This window comes from Artibeus jamaicensis, unplaced genomic scaffold, assembly GCF_021234435.1.
Source record: "Artibeus jamaicensis isolate MK-2021 breed Jamaican fruit bat unplaced genomic scaffold, CSHL_Jam_final contig_354, whole genome shotgun sequence".
NCBI lineage: Eukaryota > Metazoa > Chordata > Mammalia > Chiroptera > Phyllostomidae > Artibeus > Artibeus jamaicensis.
The window spans coordinates 8223360-8242704 of record NW_026521803.1 but is presented as its reverse complement, the minus strand read 5'-3'; the positions used below and the strand labels follow the sequence as shown (position 1 = coordinate 8242704).

The 19345-nt window shown below is 44.9% G+C and overlaps 1 non-coding gene and 1 pseudogene across 1 annotated transcript; both read right to left on the bottom strand.

Moving 5' to 3' along the window:
* Positions 1-230: 230 nt before the first annotated feature.
* On the bottom strand, positions 231-333 carry LOC119061118 (U6 spliceosomal RNA). Its single transcript, XR_005084726.2, has one exon. It is a non-coding gene; the product is annotated as a U6 spliceosomal RNA (small nuclear RNA).
* Positions 334-1124: 791 nt separating this feature from the next.
* LOC128627265 (heterogeneous nuclear ribonucleoprotein A1-like) lies at positions 1125-14361 on the bottom strand (annotated as a pseudogene).
* Positions 14362-19345: the final 4984 nt, after the last annotated feature.

The following is a 19345-nucleotide window of genomic DNA, read 5'->3' as shown; positions in this document are numbered from 1 at the left end:
AAACCCGGGCAGTCAGGTTCTGAATACAGACTTGAACCACTAAACCATGTTGCTTCGTACACACAGCCCTGCTGCCTGGGAAATGTTAGATGCTAACTTATGCCAGTGGCCAATCAAGCTGCTTTGCTTTGCAGAGTTGTGTCGAGTTGTGGCATTGCTTGTGAAAGTGGCACACAAGAGCTGTTTCCTAATGATCTCACTCCTGCTGCTGCTTCCTCCGTGGCCTCTTAAAGACTTTGGGACACTTCATAAATTTGCAAGCCATCCTTGCGCAGGGGCCATGCTAATCTTCTTTGTATCGTTCCACTTTTAGTATATGTGCTGCTGAAGCAAGCAGAAGTGATTAGTCAAAGAATGTGTATGAATGATTCATGGACACGGACAATGCAGTCAGGATTGACTGTGGGTGACAGGGGTGGGCTGGGTGGAGGGGAGCAAAAGGGAAAAAATTGGGACAACTGTAATAGAATAAACAATAAAAAAATAAAGTAGAGGAAAAAAAGACTTTGGGTGTCCAGTTTGTTCCTTCTTTTTAGAGCTTGTTTGGAGGTTGTAGCAGGGGAGCACAGCTACTCATATACCCTTGACCGAAGACCTGTCCTCTCCTCTAGTTGGAAAGGTCGTCCTGTTCAAGCAAGTGCACGGCTTCAGGAGGGACGCACATGAATTGGTGAGGGAGGAAGGGGACACCTGCCTCGCCAGCCAGATCAGCTGAATCAACCTGGCGATCCATGGGGTGATAGATGTTGCAGCCAGATCGCCCTCACATCCAGTTTCTTTTTTCTAAAGACATATTTACTCAGTGTCATGATCAGACTATTACATTTAACAATCAACAGCATGAGCACAAAGCAAAAAACACCTCACATTAAAAATCTTTGTTAGAATGCGTTACACTTTCCACAAAACAGAAACTAAAATAGCCTGTTATACAATTAGTTCCAAATACAGTCCTCATTCTTTGTGCCCATATACATGTGTCTCGCCTAAAACACGTCTTCTTTGCAGCAGCTAGGCTCAGCCACCACCCTGCTTGGCTGAGTTTACAAGTCTGTGGTAACCTGTAGCTTTTATGTCACTTCTCTGGTTCCCCTCTCCTGCTAGGCTTTGTCTCCTGGCAGTAATTAAATCCTTCTGCCACTGCCGCAGCCACCACTGCTGCTGGAGCCACCACAGCCATCTTTGTTTCGTGGTTTGGCAGAGTATTGGCCTCCACCACCATAGGGGCCAGAGCTTCTGCCTCCAAAGTTCCCTCCTCTCATAGGTCCAAAATGTGAAGATTGATTGTCGTAACTGCTAGAATCATTACAGCTTTTGTCACCTCCAATATTGCTTCTACCATTACCAAATCCATAGAGCCATCCCCACTGCCACCATATCCACCACCACCACAGCTGCCACTAAAACCACCTTCACCACTGAAGTTTTCTCCATGGCCAAAGTTGTCCTTCTCATCAAAACCACCTCCATGACCACCTCTGGAGTTCCCAGAAAGACTTCACCCTCTTTGGCTGGATGAAGCACTAGTCACCTCTTGCTTGGATAGGGCTTTCCTTACATCACAGATGTGACCACTCACAGTAGGGTATTTCTGAATGACAATCTTGTCTACAGAGTCAGGGTCATCAAAGGTTACCAAAGCAAAGCCTCTCTTTTTGCCACTGCCTCAGTCAGTCATGATTTCAACCACCTCAGGTTTCCCATACAAGGTAATCTCTTAGATGATGTTCTCCAGTGTCTTCCTTAATACCACCAACAAAAATTTTTTCACAGTGAAGTGGACACCAGATCTTTGAGAATCTTCTCTTGAGATAGGCCTCTTTGGTCACCCAAGAATCCTTTCCACACCATGTGGCCCTGCACTCGTGGCCACAACCACCTCCTTCACAGTGGCTGACACAACAAACCCAAAGCCTCTGGCACTTGGAGTTGGTATCTCTCAGCACCGCAGAGTCTGTGCACGCTCCTCATTGCTCAGAAAGGCTCCTCAGACTCTCATTGGTTGTTTCAAAACTCAAACCTCCAATAAAGAGCTTCCTCAGCTGTTCAGGCTCTTGGGGAGACTCTGAATTAGACAGGACGACTGCAGGAAGGGAGACTTCAGTGATGCTTACTCAGCAGTGTCCACCAGCAGAAAGGTTGTCCCATTGGTTCTTAATACTGAGAAACTGACCTGAGTGAGCTAAAATGTTTGTCAAGGTCAATGTTGAAAGAGGTGTCCTTTGGTGTTTCCTTTTGCTTGTTTCTTCTGGATGTGAACAGACATTTGAATTACAAAAAGCAGGGGGGAATGTGGACTAAGGACAGTTAGGGTGCGTAGAAAAATCTCAGCATTATTGAGAAGGTTGGGTTGAAAGTATTTGGGGTTTTTTTTTAGAACAATTACAACATAGTTTATTGTATGGTCAAACAGGACAACTTTTTTGTTATTCCCTGTAATCTCCAAATTTCCCAGTTGGTTTCTGGTAACTTCTAAAGATTTGACTAATTTATTTTTCCACCTTTGGAAAGTGGCATCACAGTGTAAACCAGCTTTACTCACAATTCATTGAGTGAGAAACATTTTTTTAAAGATTTCATTTATTGATTTTTAGAGAGAGGGTGAGGGAGGGAGAGAAAAGGTGGGAAAGAAGCACCAGTCGCCTCTCACCCAGCCCTCAATTGGGCACCTGGCCACAACTCACACTTGTGCCATGACAAGGAACCAAACCGATGACCTTTTGGTATACAGGACAAACGCCCATCCCACTCAACCACACCAGTCAGGACTGGCTGAGCAACTCCGTAAGTATCAGAACAGCCCTGAAATGTTGAAGGAACATTTGAATACATTTTATTCACATTCTAATTTGAACAGAGAGGCAGTGGGGTTCAGGAATGGATGGTTTTCTTCCTAACTAAGCCACAGACTCGGCAGTATGTCAGGCACAGTAATTCTTACCCACTCCCCACTTTATTCCCAGGATGCTGGAAATGACTAAGCCATCAGACAATAAACTATTATACCCAGGAAGTTAAACAGTGACTTATGTGTGAAGACTCTTACGAAAAATGAACAGGAGAACATGAGAGAATTTACTACAGCAAGGCCTCACCTTTTTATGGGTTTTTCATTGAGAAAGGTGTGGAATGAGGAGAGACATGGGGGTTTGGCTTTAAGCTGATGCCTGAATACTTTGAGCCTAGGCAATCAATGGGGACTTGAACAAGAAGGTGGGGAGAAAGAAGCTCAGATAACGGTGCACAATTTAATGAATATGAGGAGGAATAATACTCTGTGTGATACGAAGAATTGTGAAGGAAAAGATGAGCTTTGAATAGTATGTTCAAGACTATGATTGAGGTGTATTGTTTACAAAAATGGCTGAGATAATTCCTCCATCCTATTCATATACCCCTTTGTTAGTGGGACCTCGTCACCCCTCCCATTGACAGCGGAAGTGTATTTCCCTACCCCTGGAACCCAAGCCAGCCTTGTGACTTACTTTGAGCAACAGAACGCAGCAGAAGTGACACGGTGTGACTTCCAGGCCCAAGCCTTGAGATGCCTTTCAGCTTCTTCTCTTGCCCCCTTGTGAGGCTGCCTCTCTGGAAAAACCCAGGCTAGCCTCTCTGAGAATGAGGGACCACGTGGAGAGAGAGGTCCAGCTGCTAGCCAACACCAATCCCAGACATGTGAATGAGACTATAAGATGGCCAGTCCCAGCCCACCTGCCAACTGACTGCACTCATATGAGTAATCCAAGGTGAGACCAACAGAGGCACTGCCCGCTGAGCCCAGCCCATATTGCTGACTCACAGGATTGCAAACAGATAGATGATTATTTAAAGCCACCACATTTTGGGAAGGTTTGTGAGGCAGCAATAAACAACTGGTATAGAAGTTGGTGCTAGAAGTGGAGTGTTGCCATAAATAACCTAGAACAAGTGTCATTAGCCTTAGGACAAGGTAGAGGCAGAAGCTGGACAAGGGATAAGGAAGCTGTTAGTGGACTAACTGCACTAGAAATGCAGTGAGGAACTGCTCTGTGAGACTGGCAAGAAGGCAGTCTACTGGATGTAGTGACAGAACAGTTGGCAGAATGTTGCCTGCAGTAACTTGGGAGATAGAAATGCACCTGATGAACATTGGATCTGAGGATGGAGATTCTGTCTGAGGCAGAGAGCAGGAGCAAGAGAGTGAACAAGAGCCAGAGAGAGAAAGAGAGGAAGAAGATGAAAAAGAAACTACTCAGTTTGCAAGCAGAATTTAAAGGGAATATAGAATTTGGGATTTGGAGCATAGAATATAGAACTTAGAGGGAATTTAGAGGCCTGGTATTTGCTTGATTGAAACATAAAATCATATTTTATCTCCAAATCTTTTCAGTTGGCAAAAGATGCCTGGAGTAAGAAATAGCTTCAGGAAAAGATGAAACCAAAGGTGTGGCTTAAGAACCCTTTACCAACACCTCGAAAAACCTAGTAGACCCTCTCAGCAGGATAAGAGCTTTACACATTTTAAAGACATTTTTCTTACATCTGCTTAATTTGCTGCCCAAAGTAAAGAGAAGCCCCCCTGTTGGAGTGGCCTACAACCTGATACACCAGAAGTTCACATAGTTTTAAAGAAGCTGCACTGCCTTAGACTAGAAGGGACAGTGTCCATGCAAAATGAAAAGAGGCTTCTGGTTGTCCAACTTTCTATGGACAGGGAGCAAGATGAAAAAGGGGTTCAGTGGAAACCTAGGCAATTCTTAAAGAAAAGGAAATAACCATATCAGAGGATGGAGCCAAGAGACCAGAGGGCAGAACCACAAGTCGAGGAGAATGATGGACTAGGGAACTACCTTCAGGGAGCAAAACTGCATCTTAATCAAGAAATTTTCTGTCTTTGGAGGGGAGGGACCTGAAAATATAGTACAGTTAAGATTCAGAAATGTCATAAACCGGTGACTGCTGCATGTCTCCAATTCCTTCCCTTTTTGAATTTGAATGTCTGCATGGTTGTCTGGTTCCTTTCTTATCACAGTGTGTTTAGGGGCAGAATGGTGTAGAATTCTGTAAACTAAAAATGCAAGGTCTCTGCACCATTCTACCCTAAACATATACTATGATGCTTTCTGTGATGTAGCAGAGAAACCTCATCAGATCTGGACTGAATTTCAATGATGTGTTCCAAACTTCAAGCCTAATGCCCCCAAATGGGATGCACCTTTAGGAGATGAGCATTTGTTTATTTGTTCGTTTTTGTTTTATAGAGAAAGGATGTGACTGCTGATGGCAGAGGTAGACTTTGCAGATTATTTGCAAACATGGGCGCAATAATTTCTCCCATCAGGATATGCACATCCCTTTGCAGTCGCACTCAGCTGTTTTTCCCCCAACAGGAGGTAGAGCCTATCTAGCCCCATTCTGAATCTGAAGAGGACTTCAGCAGATGGTGGCAGAAGTGCAACATTCAAGTCTAGGCTTTTAAGAGGCCTTGAAGCTTCTGCTCTTGCCCTCTTGGAGCGCTGCCACCTTGGGAAGAGGCCAGGCTAGTGTCTCTGAGGGTGAGAAGGCACATGGAGAGAGAGACCCAGCCAACAGCATGCACCAACTGCCATACATGTGAATGAAGCCACCTGAGACCCTTGTCCCAGCTGACCCACCAGTGGACCAAGGCAAGATCAGCTGAAAGGTTCAACTGAGCCTAACACAAATTGCTGGTCTATGGAGTTGTGAGTAAATAAAAAATGCGTATTGCTTTTGGCCATTTGGGGTTGATTTGTGGCCCAGTAGTAGAAACTGATATAAGGAGAAAATGTCTATCACAATAGTAAAAGACCTTTTTTTGGCTTATTTTTTAAAAATATATTTTATTAATTATGCCATTACAGTTGTTCTATTCCCCCCTTCATTCCCCTCCATCCTGCACACCCCCTCCCCCACCATTCCCCTCTTCAGTTTATGACCACGTGTCTCAAGTTCTTTAGATTCTATATTTCCCATACTATTCTTGCCCTCCCCCCATCTATTTTCTACCTACCATCTATGCTATTTATTTTCTGTACCTTCTCCCCCCTTCTCCTTCTCCCACTCCTCTGTTGCTAACCCTTCATGTGATCTTCATTTCAATGGTTCTGCTCCTGATCTAGCTGTCCTCTTAGTTTGCTTTCATTTTAGGTGTGGTTCTTAATAACCGTGAGTTTGCTGTCCTTTCACTGTTCATCTTTTTTATCTTCTTTTTCTTAGGTAAGTCCCTTTAACATTTCATATAATAAGGGCTTGGTGATGATGAACTCCTTGAATTTGATCTTATCTGAGAAGCACTTTATCTGTCCTTCCATTCTAAATGAAAACTTTGCTGGGTAGAGTAATCTTGGTTGTAGGTCTTTGGATTTCATGGCTTGGAATACCTCTTTCCAGCCCCTTTTTGCCTGTAAGGTCTCTTTTGAGAAATCCACTAACAGTTTGATGGGAACTCCTTTGTAAGTGACTGTCCCCTTAGCTCTTGCTGCTTCTAGGATTCTCTCCTTCATTTTAATCTTGGGTAATGTAATGATGATGTGCCTTGGTGTGTTCCTTCTTGGGTCTAACTTCTTTGGTACTCTCTGAGCTTCCTGGATTTCCTGGAAGTCTATTTCCTTTGCCAGCTTGGGGAAATTCTCCTTTATTATTTGTTCAAATAAGTTTTTCACTGGTGGCTGTTCCTTTCCCCCTTCCGGTACCCCTATAATTCAAATGTTGGAGTGTTTAAAGATGTCCTGGAGGTTCCTAAGTCTCTTCTCATTTTTTTGAATTCTTGTTTCTTCATATTTTCCTGTTTGGCCATTATTTTCTTCCTTCTGGTTCACTCCCTTGATTTGAGTCCCAGTTTCCTCTTTATCACTGTTGGTTTCCTGTGCATTTCCCTTCATTTCAATTAGTTTAGCTTTCATATGTTCCTCTAATTTGTGACTAAAATCAACCAGTACTGTGAGCATCCTGATCACCAGTGTTTTGAACTGTGCATCTGAAAGTTTTGCTATTTCTTCATCGCTTAGATTTATGGGCTTTGGGGCTTTGAGATCTTCTTGAGCCATTTTTGGTCTGTTCGTGCCGTTAATTATGAGGAGCGGAGACTTAGGTGTTTACCAGGGCAGGGCCACCCAGGTCACTGGGTTGTGACGCTGTATGTGGGGGTGGGGTCAGAGTGGGGAAATGGCGGCCCCCTCTGCTGCCTCTCGCTGCTGGGGCCTGCTCCGACCCATGGTCTCATCACCCACTCCTTCGTTGGTCTATCTGCACACAAATGCGGGACCACAGTCAACCCGCCGCCCTGCACCCTCTCTGGGTCCGCCAGTCACTCACTGGGTCGCTCACTGAGTCGCTCACTGGGTCCGCCCGTTGCAATCCCATGCCTGGAATCCGTGCGCCTGAGTCCGTCTGACCGAGTTTTCCTGTGCAACCCTGCTCCGCCAGCTGCTGGCTTCACCCCTCTTACCAGTCAAGCTGAAGAATTTGTTCCAAAAAGCTCAATTTTCTGTGTTCTGGCTGTGTTTTCTGTTGCTAATATTTTGTTGTCTCTCAACTTTGTTGTGGGAGAAAGCACGGCATCTCCACCTATGCCTTTATCTTGGCGGAAGTCTCCGTAAAAGACTTTTCAAACCTTCCTTCAAAATAGTTCCGGGTTCACTATGAAGTGAGCAAAGTAGGGAGGGGCTCCAGCCTGGGTAGCAGGGAAATCACTGTGTGATGTGCATGTTGAGGTTCTCCAACTCAATAGTGAGTAGTGATAATAACAATGTGAGCACTTACTGGTGTCAGACACGGCACCAAGCATTTTCCTTGGATCATCTACTTCAACAACAGGCCCTATTGTACCTATTTTTGGTAGAAGTAGCTGATCCTTTGAAAGGTTATTTTGCTGGAATTCAAACCTGGTCTCCCTGCACTCTTAACCACCGTGCTGAAGCTTTGCTGGGACACTGACCCCCATGTACAGGCAGATAGGAAATGGTGATTGGAGTGGGGTGCAGAGCTGATGAAAGCTTAACATGGAAAAATGTGCAGACCGTTCTTAACTTAGGTCTCCCCTCTTCTCCAGTCCCCCATCCCCACAATCTGGCTGTTTTGCCAATTTTCTGTAGGAATGGCATCTTTTGCAAATTAGTTCTAAAATTTCCCTTCTCATTTAGAAACACTGAGGATCCCTATGGTGACCACGAAATAAAGAGAATTAAAGTCCACCTGAATTGTGTAAGAAAGACAACCACTCATTTATTTCTCTAACACAACCTGTACAACCTGAGCAATCGGTTCTTTTGCTCCTTGTCAACTTACCAACAAGTAGGACAGCCACCTCTCTTTGATTAGCAATCATTAAAATCACAGTGCGAATTCAGAACTCAGAACCCAGAACAAAAGCAGAGACTTGGGCACACATACTATGGTGAACGCTACAAGTCTCGTGCTGGCAGGCTTTGTTTTAAAAGAACGTGATGTGGAGTATGGCTGATGCTTCTGGCTGTGCTCTGGGTCAAGTTCAAATTCTCTGACTTACAGCTCCAGGAGAGAGTAGCAAGAGAAAAGTCAATCAGAGGGAGGAAGTTTAATACTAGAATTAGGAGAAATGGGAAAAAAATAAAAATCAGAAAACAAAGAAAAAGGAGATGATGGGAGAAATCAAATAAATGGGAGCAGAAAGTATTTATTTTAAAGTAAAAAAGTGAAGTAAAGAAATGAGCAAAAATGTGGAATACTAAAAGGTCAGGGAAATAATAATTGGGCTTTAGTAATGTAACAATATATTTTAAAAAACAAATCATGAGGATGTCCTGTAAACATGGTGATGATAATTAATGGTACTGTATTGTATATTTGAAAGTTGCTAAGAAAGTATATCTTAAAACTTCTTGTCACAAGAAAAAAGTTGTAATTACATGTGGTGATAGACATTAGTAGATTTATTGTGGTGATTATTTCACTAAATATAACTATCAAATCATTATGCTCTACACTAGAAACTAATACAATAAGTTAATTATATCTCAATTTTTAAAATATTTAAAAAAACTATCTCCACACTTCTTCCTCCCACAAGGCACAAGGCTAAGTGAAAATATACATCTCTGCAGAATATTCCACTACCAACACACACACACATCACGCCGTACCACATGCACCATACCACACTGTTCCACACAACACACACTACACAAACACACCACACCCACATCAACACACCACAAGTTGCACACGCCACAATGGCATACAACACAAATTGCCCATACCACATGATACCACACATGCATGCCTAACATATAACACACAACACACCACATGCATACCACACCACACACACTACACAGACCAAACACACACCATAAACACCAGACCACGCCACACACACATCACATACATATCACACACGCATGAATCATACACCCCTGCATATACCACACATACCATATCATACACACCACACACACCACGCCACAAAAAACACCATCTGACACTGCATATATACACCAAATACACACAACATACCCACACACCATACACACTATGCCACACACCACACAAACTGAACACAGACACTGTACACACCACCAGACCACACCATACCACACATACCATATATACTCCCAATACACACCACACACTCATAAATCATATACCTGCTACACATACCACACATCATACCATACACACCACACACAATATACACACATACCACACACATCACACACCATATATACCATATAACAGCACATATATACAGTAAACACACACCACACACACCACACTCACCACATGCCATGCCCACCACATACACACAAGACACACAGCACATGCATGCTATACTTGTCACATACCACACACATATCAACCACATGCAAGACACATGCCACATATCACACCATACGCACATGCCACACATACCCCATACACACCACACCACACACCATACAAGCATCACACATACCACACAAACCACACTCCACATACACAGCACACAAAACACACAAACAGTGATAACGAGCCAGAGAGCCTGGATTCTTAGCAAGCACATTTTGTGGTCTATAATTCCCTGGGGTTCCCTTCCCCTCCGAGAGCCCCGCAGCCTTTCAGGGCTCCTCAGCAAAGGGCAGGCATGCTCCTCTCTGCCGAGCCATCTGATGTTGTCATCTTCCAAACATTTTCATAAGATAGCGAGTTAGGGACCAGCGTGTTCAAAGGGAGGATTTAGTCTATTTACAGATTCGTATCAGTGGGTGGCCAACTTATTTTGAATCTCGACAGAGGACAGGAAAACAAGAAGGCTGGCTTGCTTAATCAAAGGAGTTTTGAGGAAAATCCCAAACATCTTCAGAGGAGTATGAGCCTCTATTCTAAGGTCCGTACGATCAACAATTAACATGGTGTGTACCTCAGATCTTTCATGAGGCTTCGAACAAATGAGAAAAGATTCTACAGTAGCTACAAAGAACCTTTTAGCAATTATTTTTTGGTAGTTTTAAAAAGCTATTTTTGTCTTCTCCTTAAAGAAAAATGATCTTCGCCAAAATAAATTAAAAAGAAATAACAGAGTTTATAAACTAAATCAGAGAGCTAAATACCAGTGACTTCATCTTCTGATTTTTTCATCAACTGTTTTTTTAAATATGGATTTTATTTATTTATTTTTAGAGAGATGGGAAGGGAGGGAGAAAGAGAGGGAGAGAAACATCAATGTGCCTCTCTTGTACCCGTCACTGGGGACCTGGCCCGCAACCCAGGCTTGTGCCTTGACTGGGACTCGAACCAGCAACCCTTTGGTTTGCAGGTCAGAGCTCAATCTGCTGAACCACACCAGCCAGGGCTCATCATCTAATTTTTAATGTTGACAAAGTTGATGTATTTTTTATCGAAGGAGGTTTTGAGATACCAAAGTTACATAAATTTGTAAACTAAAAAATTTTAAATATCTAGGGTACACAGAAAACAAAATAAGAAACACCTACACAAAGCAAGAAACAGTTTTGGCATCTCTGTTGCACCACCATCATCCCCCCAACTCCATCTCCAATCCTGGTTTCACTAAAGTAGACAAAGCCAGGGGTCTGAGGCTGAGGGAGCCTCTGCCTTTATAATCAGAGCAAATAAAGAAACACCAGCACCATCTGGGTTCTACCCGGAGTCATATAACCTGAGGTGCTTATGTAATGTCTAGGTTCCCATTGGCCTTCAACAAACACCGCCTTATTCATTACCGTGCTCCTGTGAACAAAGGGAAAAGAAAATTTAAGGTCCTACTTTGCACAGGTAGAAAAAGAAAATGGAGCCCTGGCTGGTGTGGCTCAGTAGACTGAGTGCTGGCCTTCAAACCAAAGGGCTACCAGTTCAATTCCCAGTCAGGGCCCTTGCCTGTGTTGTGCGCCAAGTCCCTAGTGGGGGGCACGTGAGAGGCAACCACACGTAGGTGTTTCTCTCCTTCTCTTTCTCCCTCCCTTCCCCTTTCTCTAAAAATAAACAAATAAAATCTTTAAAGGAAAAGAAAAAGGAGTGGTAAGGAGCTGTGTCAAAGGTCACACACATTACTGCGAGCCCAAACTAGTGGCATTGGTGGAGAGCACTATGGGTCCAGAACCACAGGGCACCTGGCACTGAAATGAACAGTTGCTAGAAGCATCAACGTTTCCTGTTACCTTACAAGTCTACACCTTGGGTCTCATCGACTGTTGCCTCTCCTCAATGATAAGGCAGTATGACTTCAGACTGTCCAATAACACAAAAGTACAAAAAAAAAAGCGGGGGGTGGGTGGGAAAAAGGAAGGGAGGAAAAGAGAGAGAAAGGGAGGGGGAGGAAAGACACTGGCCTTTTTCTGCAAGGCTTTTAAATTTTCCCATGCCATATGAAGCAAACGTTTTGTGTAATTTTCCAGTGGCCTTGATTAAAGAGGTTATGTAATTCAACATAACTATAGCTTGAGGAAATTAAAGGCCATACCAGGCGTATCCAATGTTCAGGTCCAGCTAGAGATACAAAAACATTAAGCACTCAAGACACAACCAGTTTATTTATGTGGCGTCTGTCTGTTCCTTCAAGGTCTCCCCTCCTTTCCCTGTTTTACAAGGCCTTTTATAATCTGCCCCCCAATCCCTCTTTCTCACTGTCCCAGCCACATTTGCTCCAGCCAGCCTGCTGGTTGCTAGCCCACCACGAAGTTTTGTGCAGCCTTCCCACCTCATTTCCAGCTCTCTCTCACATTCCCGGCTTATCTGAATCTGGTTGCTTCTTCAGAATCCAGGGGACATACTCCTTCTTGGGGAAGGCTCCCTCCAGGACCGCAGTCCTCTGCACTCTACACATTTGTCCGGGTCCAGGTCAGTCCCTTGATACAGGAACAGATTCGGGCAGTGCCTCACCCTCTAGTAAACTGGGTGTGTCCCTGACCTCCCTGAACCCTTCTTCAATAACCTTAAAGCTCGATGCCCTCCTCAGTGAAGCTTTGTGAAGATGAAATGAAGTGGTCCACATACTGTGCTAGCACAGCATCTGGCACAGTGGTGCCTTCCCGCCACACACACACTTTCTGACCCCTGTACCAGGCGGCAGGAGGGATGAGCTCCCAGTATGTGCCTGGCATTGTATGTGGGCAATGAGCGGACTCACGTGACTTTCAGCAAGATTTTCTCATTCTCCATCTTGAAACTGGGGAGTATCACTTGAAATATTCAGCGCATCTTATCTATAATGCAGATGTGGTGACCAAGACAGATGTGGTTTCTGTCTTCATGGTGTGAGCAGAAGTTAAGACATAAATGCATTTGTTCCACAATACAACTCACTTGGCATTTGACATGCTATCTTGGGTTGCTAGTTATCTATTCACAAGTATGCCTCGTCCTCTATCAAGATGGTAAATTTATTGAGGGAGGAGAACCTGGATTCAGGTCAGTCGCATCCCCTGCACTGCACAGAGTATTGTGTATAGGGCGGAACTTCAATACCATTTATTGGTAATTACCTAGAAGATTGATCTTTCTCCTGCAATAAAATTTTTTTGTGTAGATCCCATTCACCTATGAGGATCTGTGGCTCTTCTCGGTGGGTTCAAAGCAATGTGTGAATTAACACCTAACCTCAGTGCTTCAGAGCCCTCCTACCAAATGTGAGTTCATTGTCATTTGGTTCATACGCACTCTCTCAGACACCATCCACCTACAGCTAAAGTTGTCTTCCTGAATCACACTTTCCCGTCAAGCAACGATAACGATACATTATCGGATTTAACCCTGAAATGACTATTTATTTCATGTATATGAAATAACTATGTTACCACCCACATTTTATGGATGGGGAAATGAGGACGGAGAGAATCACAGTTACTTGCCCAAAGTCACGAGCGAGTGGTGGAGCTGAGATTTGAACCCAGAAAGTCTGGCACACAGCAGGGGGCACACACCCCTGTGCCAGACTGCCTGGCCTGGGGACAAAAAGACAGCTTGGCCTCTCTAACAAGAAAGTAGTGGCAAATCAGACCAGTAGCAGTGTCAATACATGTGTGCCTGTGTGTGTATAAGTTACATACAGTACAATTTTATGTATATAAATATGTTATGAAATGTATTCAATATATGCATATATTTATGAAGGCTGAAAATAAAAAAATCTAAATCTACAAACATGCATGCCAAAAATAAAGAAGGAACCAGTGACCGTGCACAGGCCCCCTGCAAGCCCCCAGGGGACGATCTCCACGGCGGGGACTTCTTGCCTCACATCTGTGATGAGAAAGACAGGCTGTGCCCACAGGTGGCCGTTTTCTCGTGCACTCACTGCAGCTGGGCTGCTTGTGCTTGTCTGGGGAACATTGGCTCAGCCTCCCGCCCTGCGTCCTCCCCAAGGGCTCCCAAACTAAGGTCTCTTATCCAGTGTCCTCCATCCAGGGCCCCCACCCAAGGCCTCTATCCAAGGCCCTTCACCCAGGGCCTTCACCCAGGGCCTCCACCCATGACCTTCACCGAGGGTCCCTACCCAGCGCCCCCCACCCAGGGCCTCTACCCAGGACCCTCACCCAGGGCCCTCTGGAGCAAAGACCCTGACCTACTTCTTCCCTCCTTCCCCTCGTTCTGTATCTTGTTGGCCTTTTTTTTTTTTTAATTTATGATTTTCAGCCCAGCCGGTTGTTAGCCTGCTGTGTTTGGAAATGGTAGATGATTAAACCTCCTGGCCAGGTGTAAATGCAACCTTTGTCATCTGGAAGCTGAGAGAATTACCTTGTTGGGCTGCAACTCCCTCTGCCTTCGAACTCTCTGCTCCAGCAGCCCCTCTGACAGGCCTGCAAGCTTTAGGCCTCTCAGCTGACCTCCCAGCTCTGAGCCCAGCCAGAAGCCAGAAGCCAGAGCCAGAAATTTCAGATGTATCCACATAGTCACAAAAACACTGAATGGACTCTAAAATTCAGAGGAAACATCTCTCTCTCCCTCCCTCTGTCTCTCCCTCCCTCCTTCCCTCTCTCTTTCTCTCTCCAAAAGGAATTTTTACCAGGTAAATAATAAAAATAGATAATCATTGACTAGGCTCTAAAACTGAACCAAAAATACATTTGAATTTCTGTTGCCAATAAATACCCCCCTAGTTTCTTACTTTGCCTCCTCCGTAGTCACCTCGTGGCCCTCCAAGTCCCCTGTCCACTCACCCACTCACACCTGGCTTGTGGTTTCCACCCCAGGGAGCCACAGTCAGGTCAAGGGGTGAGAATCAGCCCCAGAGCAGCAACTACAGGAGGCCACTTCTAGAAGTGGGCTTACAAGCTCCTTTCCCCAAGGAAGACCCTGCTGTTAGTACCAAGCCCTGACCAGATCACAGGCCTGTGAGAGGGAGAGGCAGTCACGGATTCCTGTGCTAGGAAATTGCCAAACCAGGGACAAGAAGCTCTGGACCAGCATTCAGGGCACCAGCAGTGCTCCTGGAGAAGCAGCCAGAAGCCCTCTGTTGACTTTTTCAGGCCGAGTTCTCACCAACAGGCATGTGCTTCAGGAAGGTTATTGCTGAACAAACAGCACAGCAAGTGTGTTTCCCGTGTATATTCCCAGCGTGCTGAGCTTGGCTACTGCTCAAGGTGAGCCAAAGGCAGCGAAACCTGTTCTCGGGCTGCTTGAGTTTGCCCAAGTCATCTCTCAGTGTTGGATGCCTTTCACTGAATTTCAGTGTTGTTTGGGCAGAGAAAGAGAAGCCTACTTGGGAGTTCTCTGTAGGCAGTAAATAAATGTTTGTCAAAGACAGAATGAATAAATCAATAAATCAATAAATGTATGTTTAGCGAGGGTCACCCTGAGCGCCCACCCCCACCCCCCACCAACAGCAACACTCTGTGGGAGACTGATGACCCGTCAGCAGCAACAGACAAATTAGAGAACAAAACCAACATCTGTGGGATCATTTGAAACCACCCCACCATCCCTGCACTTCGAAGTTTGCTTTAACTTTGTTCCATTTTGTTCTTCGCAATTCATGTTACAGGTCACATTCCTCTGTGAATTCGACCCAGCAGCAGGATGGTGATGTCCCACAGCAGTGACAGGCACGTTTGATATGCAAGCAAAGAAGGAGATAGGAGGATGGGTTGGATGGGGCTCATTAATGGATGGTAGGGTGCACATACCAGAAAGGAGAAAAAATGAGCCCAGGCAGGGAGGCAAGAGGGAAGCTACCTGAGCCTGGAGACGGCTTCATAAGCTGCAGCGAAGGGTTTCTTTCAGGGCGGAGTAAGATACAAGCATGTGAAGCAGGGAGGAAGTGCACTTGCAGGACTGTGAGGGTGCTAACATTTCTTTAACTAGGGGGGCACGCATCATTAAGATGTGAGTTTGGGGGACTGGACCTTGGCCATAGGCGGAACAAACTGTAGAGGAGATAGATCAGGGGCTTGTAAAGCGATGGAGTGGTTAAGAAAGGACCGACCTTAGAGGTATTTTGAAGACACGAAAGACAGAATGGTGATACAATGGGTGATAGGAAGACTGGCAAGGGGACAGGAGATGGCACAGTGATCTGTCCTGAGAGACAGGGTGGGGGTGAACAGAATCAGGAGAGATGGAAGGGGTGGAAGGGGGGTGACACTGAGCAGGGGTGGGGCCGTCACTCGGGATCTGTTGAGTCCTCGGTCCCTGGCGTCCCCTGAGCAGGCAGTAGGACTCCCCAGTCTCACTTTCCCCTATTTTGGGCCTCAGGGTCTCCTTTTCTCCTGGTTCTCAAAGGAGCTTCATTTTACCCCAGATTTCAGTTCTACTCAGTTTCTCCTCCTCTTCCAATACCTGTTTGTTTATTTTTAAGGGAGAAATGATATTGCTGGAAAAAAGAGACGGCCAGTGGGATCCGTTCTCAACAAGGAAACCATGGACACCACAGGCGGGTTCATCTCTAAGTGGTGCCGCGGTCCGTCTCCCACAGGCCACTCCTCAGAGCACACCAGATCTTTATACAGGAAAAGCCAAATGAAAGGTTAAACAAGAAGGAAAGAAGAAGGAGAAAACAACCCAAGGAGGTGTTCGAGAAGGGATGCGGAGGCATTGGTGGCAAGCAGGAGATGGGCTGAGACGGTACACTTGAAGTACCCTTGGGACAGCCCCCAGAAATGCTTCTTATAAAGTTCCTGTACTGGGGTGATGTAGATCAGGAAAAACAGATACCAGCCTGGTAGTGGCCGATCAAACGGATGGATGGATGGATGGATGGATGGATGGATGGATGGACACAATAAGGGAGGAAGTGGTTTTAACACTAACACTGACATGTTCATTCACTTACATTTGTGCCAAGCACTGTGCTAGGGTTGGGAGCACCTCTCAAGAAAAAGAAAAGACAGTTCTTGTCTTTTGCAGACTCCCAGATAATGCGAAGAAACACAAAGACAGGCAATCCCAACAATGTGAAATGTCCTGTAGAAGAGGTACAGTAAATAAGGGAGAGCTAATTCCTGAAGGAGATGAGAAAAATGCCGTAATTGAGGAAACATTTAAGCAGGGTCAAGGAGGATATATACATGCACGTGTTCACATGTACACACACACTGATACACACAAACACATGCACACACATAAACTGGCAAACACACAACAAAGATGCACACACATAGCACATGTGCACACAAAAACACAACAAAAAGGCAAAATGTGCCAATTATAGACATGCATTGCAGGCCATAGGCGTGGCACTACAAAAGAAGAAAAGCATGAGTGTCTGTGGCATTCTCAGAGGACTCAGAGAAGTCCTGAGAGGCCGGGACATTGGGTGTGATAAGAGGAAGGCAGGTGGGGGACTGGTGGTCCCCTGTTACATTAACTGATAATGGGTACACAGAAGAAGCAGCCTGGACGGGGCAGGGAGACGGGGGCACAATAATGAGTTCTGTTTGAAGCAGGCCTTCCCATCACCAAAACAGCCTGAAAGACGCCCCACCCCCAAAGCTTATAACTCAAAACTACCACATTTGTTTTAAATTATACTTTATTGATTATGCTATTACAGTTGTCCTGACTTTTCCCCCTGTGCCCGCCTCCACCCAGCACCACCTGCTCGCTCAGGCAAACCCTCCACCATTGTTCATGTCTGTGGGTCATGCCTACAAGTCCTTTGGCTACTCCATTTCCTACACTGTACATCCCCATGGTTATTCCGTAACTACCTATTTTTACTTCTTAATCCCTCCACCTCTCACTCATTCTCCCACACCCCCCTCCCATCTGGCCACCATCAAAACATTCTCCATGTCCATGATTCTGTCTCTGTTATTCTTGTTTGCTTTTAGTTTGTTTTTTAGATTCAATTGTTGAAAGATACGTACTTTTTGCAATTTTATTGTTCATAATTTTGATCTTCTACTTTTTCTTAAATAAGTCTCTTTAACATTTCATCTAATAATGATTTGGCGATGATGAAATTCTTCAGTTTTTTTCTTGTCTGGGAAGCTCTTTATCTGCCCTGTCTTTCTAAATGGTAGCTTTGCTGGGTAGAACAATCTTGGCTATAGGTCCCTGCTTTGCATGACTTTGAATATTTCTTGCCAATCCCTCTTAGCCTGCAAAATTTCTTTTGAGAAATCAGCTGACAACCTTATAGGAACTCCCCTGTAAGAAACTAGTTGCTTTTGCTCTTGCTGAGTTTAAGATCCTCTCTTTATCTTTAACCTTTGGCATTTTAATTATGATGTGTCTTGCAGTGGACCTCTTTGCATCATTCTTGATTGAGACTCTATGCTTCCTGGACTTGCATGTCTATTTCTTTTGCAAAATTAGAGAATTTTTCTTTCATTATTTTTTCAAATATTTTTCAAAAAATTTCCAATTTTTGCTCCTTCTCTTCTCCTTCTGGCACCCCTATGATGTAAATTTTGGACCTCTTGAAATTGTCCCAGAGGCTGCTTATATTATCCTCATGTTTTTGGATTCTTTTTTCTTCTTGTTGTTCTGATTAGTTGCTTTTTGCTTCCTTGTGTTCCAAGTTATTGATTTGATTCTCGGCTTCAATCATCCCACTGTTGTTCCCCTGTAAATTGTTCTTCATTTCAATTAGTGTGTCCTTTATTTCTGACTGGATCATTTTTATGCTGCTGTGGTCCTCACTAAGTTCCTTGAGCATCCTTATAACTAGTGTTTTGAACTCCACATCTGATTGTTTGCTTATCTGCACTTCAATTAGCTCTTTCTCTGGAGTTTTGTTTTGTTTTTTCTTTTGGGCTGTGTTTGTTTGTTTCCTCATTTTGGCAGCCTCCCTGTGTTTGTTTCTATGTATTATGTAGAGCTGCTTTGATTCTGTGTCTCAGAGTATGGCCTAATGTAGTAAGTGTCCTATAGGGTCCAGTGGCACAGCCTCCCCTATCACCCAAGCTGGGTGCTTGAGTTGCACACTTCATGTGAGATGAGTACCATCTCCTCTTATAGTGAACCTTGTTTGGCAGATGACTGGGAGGGATTTGCCCAGGCCAGTCAGCTGGAAGGATTGGCAGTGACCACTTACTACCAATCTCTGCCCTCCATGGAGGATCAGCTGTGCTGAATCAGGGTGGTGGTGCTCTGACACAGTCTGTAGCTGCCCCATGGGTGTGCTGGCCCTCGGGTTTCCTGGGTGATGCAGGCCGAGGTCAAACCCCACCTGTGTTTTTCCCAGAGACGCATTGTCTGGGCTATAAAGCAATCTGAGATGGCTACTACTTGTGCTGGGCTTGGAGATTCCCACGTGAAGTCAAACTGTGAATCTAGGCTGGCTGCTGCTATTGCTACCTCTGGGGCCCACTGAGGCCAGCTTGTTTGTTATGATTCAGGAAGTCGTGAAGTATGAGCCAAGATCAGCCATTCAAATGAAAAAGCAGCTTGGGTGGGCCTGTAAGTTGGATGGGGCAGAGTCCCTGTGGAT